The following is a 9,511-nucleotide window of genomic DNA, read 5'->3' on the forward strand; positions in this document are numbered from 1 at the left end:
TCTTTGGTGAAGTGTTTGTTCATTTCCTTTGCCCATTTTTTAATTGGATTATTTATCTTTTTGTTGTAGAGGTGTTGGATTTTCTTGTAGATTATAGAGATGAGACCTTTGTCTGACTTGTAATGTCCAAAAATTTTTTCCCAGTCTGTAGGTTTTCTTTTTACTCTTTGTTGGCCATGGTATTTTCAATCACCTCATATGCATGTGGAAGCTGGACAATGAATATGGAAGACCAAAGAAGAATTGACTCCTTTGAATTATGGTGTTTGGCAAGAATATTGAATATTCCATGGACTACCAGAAGAATGAACAAATCTGTCTTGGAAGAAGTACAATGAGAATGCTCCCTAGAAGAAAGGATGGCGAGACTTCGTCTCACATACTTTGGACACGTTATCAGGAGGGACCAGTCTCTGTAGAAGGACATCATGCTTGGTAGAGTAGAGGGTCAGCGAAAAAGAGGGAAGACTCTCAACAAGATGGATTGACACAGTGGCTGCAACACTGGGCTGAAGCATAACAATGTGAGGATAGCCCAGGACTAAGCAGTGTTTTGTTCTGTTGTGCATAGGGTTGCTATGTGTTGCAACCAACTGGGTGGCACTTAACGGTAACAAACGACGTTTCACTTATCTGTTCATTTGTTGAGGAGAACTTAGGTTGTTTCCACCTTTTTGCTATTGTGAATAATGGATATTCTACATTTTTTAGGAATTATAAATATAGACCGTCAGTTCTGTGGTGCAAATGGTGTCTGACACCAACTACCTGGAATTAAGCCAAACGTCACAGGTTCAGGCCACAGTTCTCCACAAGACTACTCTCACTTCAGACACCTTCTGCAAACTCGGCGCTACCCTCACTTTTGACCAGCTAATTAGACATTCAGGAATTCTCACTATTCAGTTCGATAATTCATTGAAATACCTCTTAGAATTCAAGAAATTCTATACTTACAATAAGAGTTCTATTATAGCAAAAAGTTCTAAATCAAGTCCAGCCAAAAGAGAGAGGCATAGATGAGATCAGGAAATGTCCCCGTCATGAAGCTTCCTTTGTCCTCAAGGACAGTTCACACTCCTGGCACATCAATGTGTAAGAATATGAAGAATATTGTCAGCCAGGCAAGATCATCTCTATTTGATGTCCAGAATGTTTATTGGGATTGTGTTGCATAGGCATGATTGATTGAATCAAAGCCACATGATTGAACTCAAAATAAGCCACCCTCCTTCCTGTAAGTTGGGCTGGTATCATGTGACTCAAAACTCCAAACCTCTGGTCGTACAGTTGGTCTTATTGGTATGGTCAGCCCCCATCCTGAGTCATCATATTAGTCTAAACTACCAGCTGTGGTCCCAGGGGACCATAAGGAATAACAACGGAAATTCCAAGAGTTTAGAGGCTACCTCCCAGGAACCTGGGACATAGGCTGACCAAATTCTTTGTTTCACACCTGGAATACTGTACAGCCATGAAGTGGGTTGAAATAGATAATAATAAGAATAATAATAGCTGTGATTTATTAAGCACTTATTATGTACCATACACTTTTACAGGATTTATTTCTATGTGTGTATGTATATATGTATGTATTTTTTTCCATGAAGGAAACTTGAATGCATGTTTCAATATAGAAATTCGTAAGTAAGGTATATGGAGAACTAGTCCGTGGTCTCCTGACTAGCAAGGGACAGATCATTGAAATATGCACTGAGGCATTGGAGCTACATCTCAGTTCAATGAATGTTGAAATTCATGGATGTGTGGTGTGCCTTGAGAGGTCAGAGGAAGCAGTACATAACCTGTCCAAGACAGATTAACAAATGTTTATTAGTTTGACCGACATTAAAAATTTCTTTTAACAGAGTAAGAGTGTTGGATAGGAGATGGTGCCATCCAGTTCTGTTGAAATTAAATTGGAAATCTTTTCTGAGGCAATTGATAATATGAATCAAAAAGTAAACCATCTTTGTCCCAGCTTGCAACATTTTGAGTTCTAGTGGATCATTCTTGGAGAACACCAAGTCAAATACAAGGGCTTTAATTCATTGCTGTCCATGAAGCTAAGGAAAATCCGTGTATGCCACTGGCAAGATAGAAGGAGAAGGGCTGGAAAATCTACACATTGACTCATGTTCCCCCAGATCTGGTACAACTTCCCCCCATCCTCCTAAACTTTTCAAGTGAGTAATAGTTCTAAGATTGGGTATTCTTGTGCTTGATGTTGTAGCAATCAATGGCATTCAAGGACTTGGCTGTGGTTTTCACTGAGGAGGATCTCGGGCTGCTGGACTGCATTCAGAGGAAGGTGTACCGAGATGCGATGGTCGAGAACTTCAGGAACTTGATCTCTGTGGGTGAGAACAGCAACCCTCAGGAGTGTCTCTAAAATGCTCAGATTTTCAAGGTTTTGAATGATCATGGAATCCTCACGTGAGTCTGAACAACTGGCTCTCCTGCCAGCTATTTATGAAATAGACTAGAAGGAAGGAGCACATTGCAGCCCAAACTTTGTCCAGTTGCATGAGTGGTGTGAGAGTCAGTGGAAGAAAGTAGACACTGGTTTAGAAGTAGGTGAAACTATGTTTTAGTAATACATATTTATGCATATATGTCTGAGTCTTGAAATTAATGGTATTACTTAAATATTGTCGTCTTAGAGAAATGTTTGGGAAACAGTGTTTCTGATTACTTGATGAGTATGCAGTAGGAACCCAAATTTTCAGTAAATTGTGCCTATAGTGTGTTCATTTTACACAGGTGACTTTTAATGTTCAGAGGCCTTCAACACTTTAAACATGATATATGCCACTTAGAAAAGGGGAAAAGGTTTTGATGATTGTCCTAGTAATCTAGTGCTGCTGTAACTGAGATACCACAAGTGGATGGCTTTAACAAAGAAAAATTTATTTTCTCACAGTAAAGTAGGCTGAAAGTCCAAATTCAGGGCATCAGCGCCAGGGGAAGGCTTTCTCTGTTGGCTCTGGAGGAAGGTCCTTCTCATCAATCTTCCCCTGGACTAGGAGCTTCTCTGTGCAGGAACCCTCGGTCCAAAGGATGTGCTCTGCTCCAGGCACTGCTTTCTTGGTGGCATAAGGTCTCCCTGTCTCTCTGCTGTCTTCTCTCATATCCCAAAAGAAATTGGCTCCAGACACAATCCAATCTTGTAGATTGAGTCGTGCCTCATTAAGATAACTGCTTCCTCCCCCCATCCCCCCAATTAACATCATAAAGGGAGGATTTACAACACATAGGAAAATTACATCAAATGACAAAATGGTGGACAGTCACACAATACTGGGAATCATGGCCTAGCCAAATAGATACACATATTTTGGGGGGACACAATTCAATCCATGACAATGATGAAGACAGCAACCCAAAGAGAAGGGGATTCAAATCAGAACCAGCCACTGAGAATCCTTGTAGAGTATTGTCCATCTGTTTTATGTTCTCCCTCCTCTCTTGCCGTTACCCTGATACAAATTGCCAAACCTCTCTCCTGGATGATTGCAACTTCCTATGTCCTGATTGCCCTGCTTGCACCCTTCCCCTCGTAAATTCTGTTTGCCATTTAGAGGTCAATGTGATCCATGAGAAATGTAAGTCCAATCAAGTCACTCCCATATTCAAGCCCTTGATGGGTTCTCATATTAGCTAGTAGGTGATTCATAAACCAGAGTGAATGAGGTATTGCAGAACATTTGTGTCTTCAGGTGAAGCCCTAACCAAGTTCTGCTTTCTTAGGTGCCCTTGTAGTGAGTGCGTGTTTGTGCATGTGCACTTGATTCACATCCTAGGGAGACATTTAAATATCATGGTTGTGACCATGCTGAGTAACATACTTTCTTTGTAGCTTTTCTGGACCCTTATTTAGGAGGGCATATTCATTTCTGTAAAGCAATAGTTTTTTCGTATGAAGATCCTGGTGTCTACTTCTGAAACAGGCCCTACACAGAGGAAAAAGAAATCTGTCTTTTCTGAAGTCTCAGACAATAACCAGGCAAACGTAATTTCCCTTCAAAGATTTGACAGCTGCTGCCTATTCAACTCCCAAAGTCCACATCCACATCTCCACCTCTGGGTTTCCTGTTACCTGTGCTAAAAGAGGGCCAATTTAGGATAAGAGTAACACGAGTCACACAGCTGATTGTTGCCTATACGTCTGATCATTTCAATGTTCCATTTTAATTATTTGCTTAAGGACTTGACAAGTATTTGAACCAAACTGTTCCAATATTTTTGAGCAGAAGCCATAGTCAGAAACATGCCTTTCATTTAAAGCAGTGGAAGCATTTCATGTGTGTGTGGATTTCTATGAGTTCAGAAATTATTTACTAAGTGACACATTTCTTTTTTTTTTTTTTTAATTGTACTTCAGGTGAAGGCTTACAGAACAAATACTTTCTGATGAAACAGTAGTACACATATTGTTTTATGACATTGGTTAACAACCCCACAACGTGGCAACCCTTTCCCTTCTCGACCTTTTTTTTTTTCTTTTTGGTGAAAATATACATAGCCAAAGATACACCATTTCAAAAGTTTCTACATGCACAGTTCAGTGACATCGACTACACTCTTCCAGTTGTGCTGCTATTCTCACTTTAGATGAAGGCTTACAGAACAAAATAGTTTCTCATTTAACAGTTAGTACACATGTTGCCCTATGACAATGGTTAACAGCTTCACAACACATCAACACTATCCTTACTCAACCTTGGGTTCCCTATCACCAGCTTTCCTGTCCCCTTCTACCTTCTGGCCCTTGTCCCTGGACTGCTGTGCCTCATTAGTCCTATTTGGTTTTACGGGGCTGTCCACTCCCTGGCTGAACGGTGAACCTCGGAAATGACTTCACCACTGAGCTAAAAGGGTGTCTGGGGGCCATACTCTTGGTGTTTCTCCAGTCTTCTTTAGGCCAGTAAATCTGGTCTTTTTTTTTTGTGAGTTAGAATTTTGTTCTACATCCTTCTTCAGCTCTGTCCAGAACCCTCTGTTGTGATCCTGGTCAGAGCAGTCAGTGGTGGTCTAAGTGACACATTTCTTCTTGTGATTATGCTCTGGTATTTCCTGTCCTGTTTCTTTCTCTTTTTTGTGTATGTGTATTACAAACCTTTAAATTTATTTTACAACACCCTAACTGGCTGCAGTCTTTGATTTGAAAAACCATTGAGAGTGGTCAATTTATCTACATTCAAAGAGACAGTCTGAAATTGTCAGAAGGAGCCAATGCATAGGCCTTCGTGCTTTTTTTTCACCAATGAGGTTCTTGCCACCTTTGATTTTTTCCTTAGCAGCATCACAGTTGGTGTGTCCCAGTGTCTGGTACAGCATTTGACTTTCCCAGCAAAAGTGGCTTCCTGTCCCTTTCCTATTTTAGATAGCTTATTTAGAAAAGATTTTTGTATCTGTAACATGGCTTAAGTGCTCACAAAAGATTCCAACAGAGATTTATTTACTCATTGAACATTCCTGTGTGCCATGTACTATTTTGGACAGTGGTTATAAAGTAGGCAACAGTGTAAATGCTTGTCCTTATTGATATTGCTTTGTAATCAGAAATACATACAATAAACAACAGGACCTAGATAGCATGTCAGGTTGTCTTAAGTGCTCTCTATAACACAGAGTCAAGGGGGATGGAAATTGCTAGCGGTGAATTGGCTGTGGACAGGATTGATTATTTTACATTGAACTCATTGATGGACTGACAGTTGAGAGAGACCTCAAAGAAGTAAGCAACCATTCATGGAAGTATCTTAGCTGGGTAGAGTACCAGGAGGAATGTCACTCCCAGCGTAGGCTTGACTTTCAGAACATTGCACTGTGCCCTCTTCTATTCCTTCTCCCCTGCTGTGTCTCTGATGTGAAAGATTAGCTTGCACTGGTTGACTTTTTTTCCCGGAGATTATCAAGGTCTTAATTACTGTCAGGTTTCAGAATAGTGTATGTCATCACTTCAGCTTTCCTTCGTCTTCATCCTCATGGAGGTATCTTCTTAACAGGATCTAAAGGACAACTCTGATTACATGCTACACTTTATTCAGTAAGGGATAATGTATATTTCTCTGAAGCTTGCAATTTATTGCCACCATTCCAGTGTCTCTCAGTTCCTTACACATTGGAGTAATTTTCCTATAAAATAGCTCAAGATAGAGTTATGCACAGACTGATTAAATGTCTGCTAAGACAAATGAGACAGTGTTTAATTGGTTCTTCCTAGAGGGATAAAAGTGACATTCTTCTCTGTAAAATTTCCTTAGAGGTAGTTTTTTGCATTTAATAAAGAGGTTACTCTTATGGATTGAATTGTGGCCCCGAAAAATATGTAATGTAAATCTTAATCTCTATGCCTATGGTTATAATCCAATTTGAGAATGGGTTGTCTTATGTTAATAAGACAGGATTACTATAGCATGCTTCTGGCATCACACCAAAGAAAAACAACCTTCTCTGGATTCACTAACATCTCATCCCCTGTTCTAAGTGTGAAATCTTGAAAACTCTCAACAAATCTTTTGCCTGTCTGTATCACTGTATTCTCTTTCCTTACAGGAGACAAGTTCCCAAGGGTGATGGAGACTTTTCCACAAGCAGGACCACATGTGGAGCTTTCCCATGCCCAAATGTGGTGCCAAATCCAAGTGAAATAACCAGGTGTCAAGATTCCAGTTCTCAGTTCTACAAACAAGGCTGGGGGAGGACTATGTGTTCATACAGGTGAGAAGCCTTATTGGTGTAATATTTGTACAGAAACATTGAGTAATGTGTCCAGCTTTGATCTTTATCAGCATTGACACTCAGAAGATTAGTCTGATACATGAAGTGAGTGTGAAAATAGCTGGTTATGACTCAGCTCTTCATAATTATCAGAGGATTCACATAGCTGAGAAGTGCTCTAAGTGTGATGAATTTGGTAAGGAATTTAGTCAGAGCTCACATCTGCAAAATTGTCAGAAAATCCACATTCTAGAGAACCCACACAAATGTGAGGGATGTGGGAAATACTTCAGTACTAGAGACACAATTAATTTGTGTTTGTGAGGAATGTGACAGAGCTTTTATTTATCCTTCCCATTTAGAGGCCCATCAGAGAATCCCCACTGTCGAGAAATCATACAAATGTGAGGAGTGTGAGAAGAGTTTCAAGATGAAAATTCGTTGTCAAGTTCATCTGTTAGCCCACATAGGAGAAAACCCTATAAAGGTGATGTGTGGGGGAAGGTTTTCCATCAGAGTTCATATTTTAAAATCCATCAGAAGACCCACAATGTATAGAAATCTTACAAGTATGAGGAGTGTGGGCAAGGCTTCAATAACAGTTCAAAACTTCAAGTTCACCAGCTGATCCATACTGGTGAGGAATCATACCAGTGTGATGAGTGAGCAAAGGGCTTCAGCTGTAGAGCAAATGTTCAAAATCATTGTAGAACCCACACAGTAGACAAAGCCTATAGTTTTGAGAAGCGTCGGAAATGCTTCTGGGATGCTTCAAAACTTCTGAACCATCACAGAGTCCACAGTGGAGAAAAACCCTTCAAATGTGAAGAGTATGGGAAGTACTTTAGTAGTAGGGGCTATCTTCCAATTCATTGCAGAGTCCACACAGTGAGAAGCCTTGTAATTTTGAGGAATATGTCAAATACTTCGTTAATCCTTTGCATTTTCAGTATCAAAAGTAAATCCACACTGGGGAAAAACCATTCAAATGTGATACATGTGGCAAGAACTTCTATTTTAGGAACATTTAATTATCATTGCAAAACTCACATGGGGGAACAACCCTACAAATGAGAAAATTGCAGGAAGGGCTTTCAGTTTCCTTCAATTCTTAATATTCCATAAGAGGATCCATACAAGAGGGAGGATAGGCACTAGCTGATGAAGATGGAGGTAGATGGATATACAAGCCCAGGAACTCTAAGGATTGCCTGCTACTAGAAGATGAATAGACAAGGACCTCCTTCCTAGAGCCACATTCTGAATTCAAATTTCTAGACTGCTGAACTGTGAGAAAATACATTTCTGTTCTTTAAGGCCAGCAACTAGGAAATTAAGACTGGAAGTGAAAAACTTTTCCAAGGCAGCTACACCATTTTACATTCCCACTGATAATGGATGAAGGTTTCCATTCTCTACATCCCCGTCAATCCTTACTATGTTATGATTTTTTTCTAAGTTTTATTTATTTGTTGGTTGTTAATATACAGAGCAAAAGATACACCAATTCAGTAGTTTCTACACGTACAATTTAGCAGCCACTCTCACCCTCCTTTTCTGAGTTGCTCCTCCCACATTAAGATAATTACATTGCCCTCTATAGTTCCTATCTGATCTTCTGAGTTGCTGTTATCAATCTGATTCAATATTGATAGTTCTTAAAAGAGCATAATGCTCAGGACAGACATTTTTTACTAGTTAAACTATTGTCCAACCTTAAGATGACTTCAAGTGTATATTTTTGGTTCGAAGTTTAAAGATTATTTCAGCACAATAGTTTCAGGAGTTGATTCACCCTCCATGGTTCCAGAAAGTCTACAGTCCATGAGAACATGACATTCTGTTCTGCATTTCCCCCCTTTGGATCAGGGTTCTTATGGATCATACGTATGGTAGTTCTATTTTTAGCTTTTGAGGAAATGCAACACTTTTTCACAATGGTTGTACCATTTTACGTGAAGTTTCCAATTTCTCCACATCCTCGTGAACCCTTATTATTTTCCATTATGATTTTTAACAATACTATCCTAGTGGGTATAAAGTGATTTCTCATTGTGATTTTGATTTGCATTTCTGTAATGACATATAACATTGAGCTTTTTTTCAATTGTTATTTCAATTATTTATCTTCTTCACAGAAATATAAATTCTAGTCCTTAGCCCATTTTTAATTACCATTTTTGTTGCTGAGTTGTAAGATTTTTTTTTATATATTCTGAATAATAGAGAATTAACAGAGAAATGATTCACAAACATTTTCTCCCAATCTGTGGGTTATCTTTATCATAGTCTTTTCACTTTTATACACAGAGAATTTTAATTTTAATAAAGTTCAATTTATTTTTTCTTTTGTTTCTTGTACTTTTGCTGTCATATGTAAGAATCCATTGCCAACTCCAAACTCATGAAGATTTACCTGTATTTCTTCTAAGGGTTCTACTGTTTTAGCTGTTACATTGATGTTTTTGATGCATTTGGAGTTTTTTTTTATATGGGGTTAGGTAAGGGCCCAAATTCATCCTTTTCCATGTTGATATCCAGTTGTCCTACCACCATTTCTTGAAAAGACCACTATTTTCCACAGTGAGTAATGTTATGATTTGATTGTGTCCTCCAGCGAGAATTGTTGAAATTCTAACTCCCAGTATCTGTGAATGCAATCTCATCAAAATTCTAACAGGCATTATGCTGCATGAATTTAGTCACAAAAGGACAAATATTGTATAAGACCACTATTATAAGAACTCAAGAAAAGGTTTAAACACAGAAGAAAACATTCTTTGAT

This window comes from Trichechus manatus, unplaced genomic scaffold (assembly GCF_000243295.1).
Source record: "Trichechus manatus latirostris isolate Lorelei unplaced genomic scaffold, TriManLat1.0 scaffold00216, whole genome shotgun sequence".
NCBI classification, from domain to species: domain Eukaryota; kingdom Metazoa; phylum Chordata; class Mammalia; order Sirenia; family Trichechidae; genus Trichechus; species Trichechus manatus.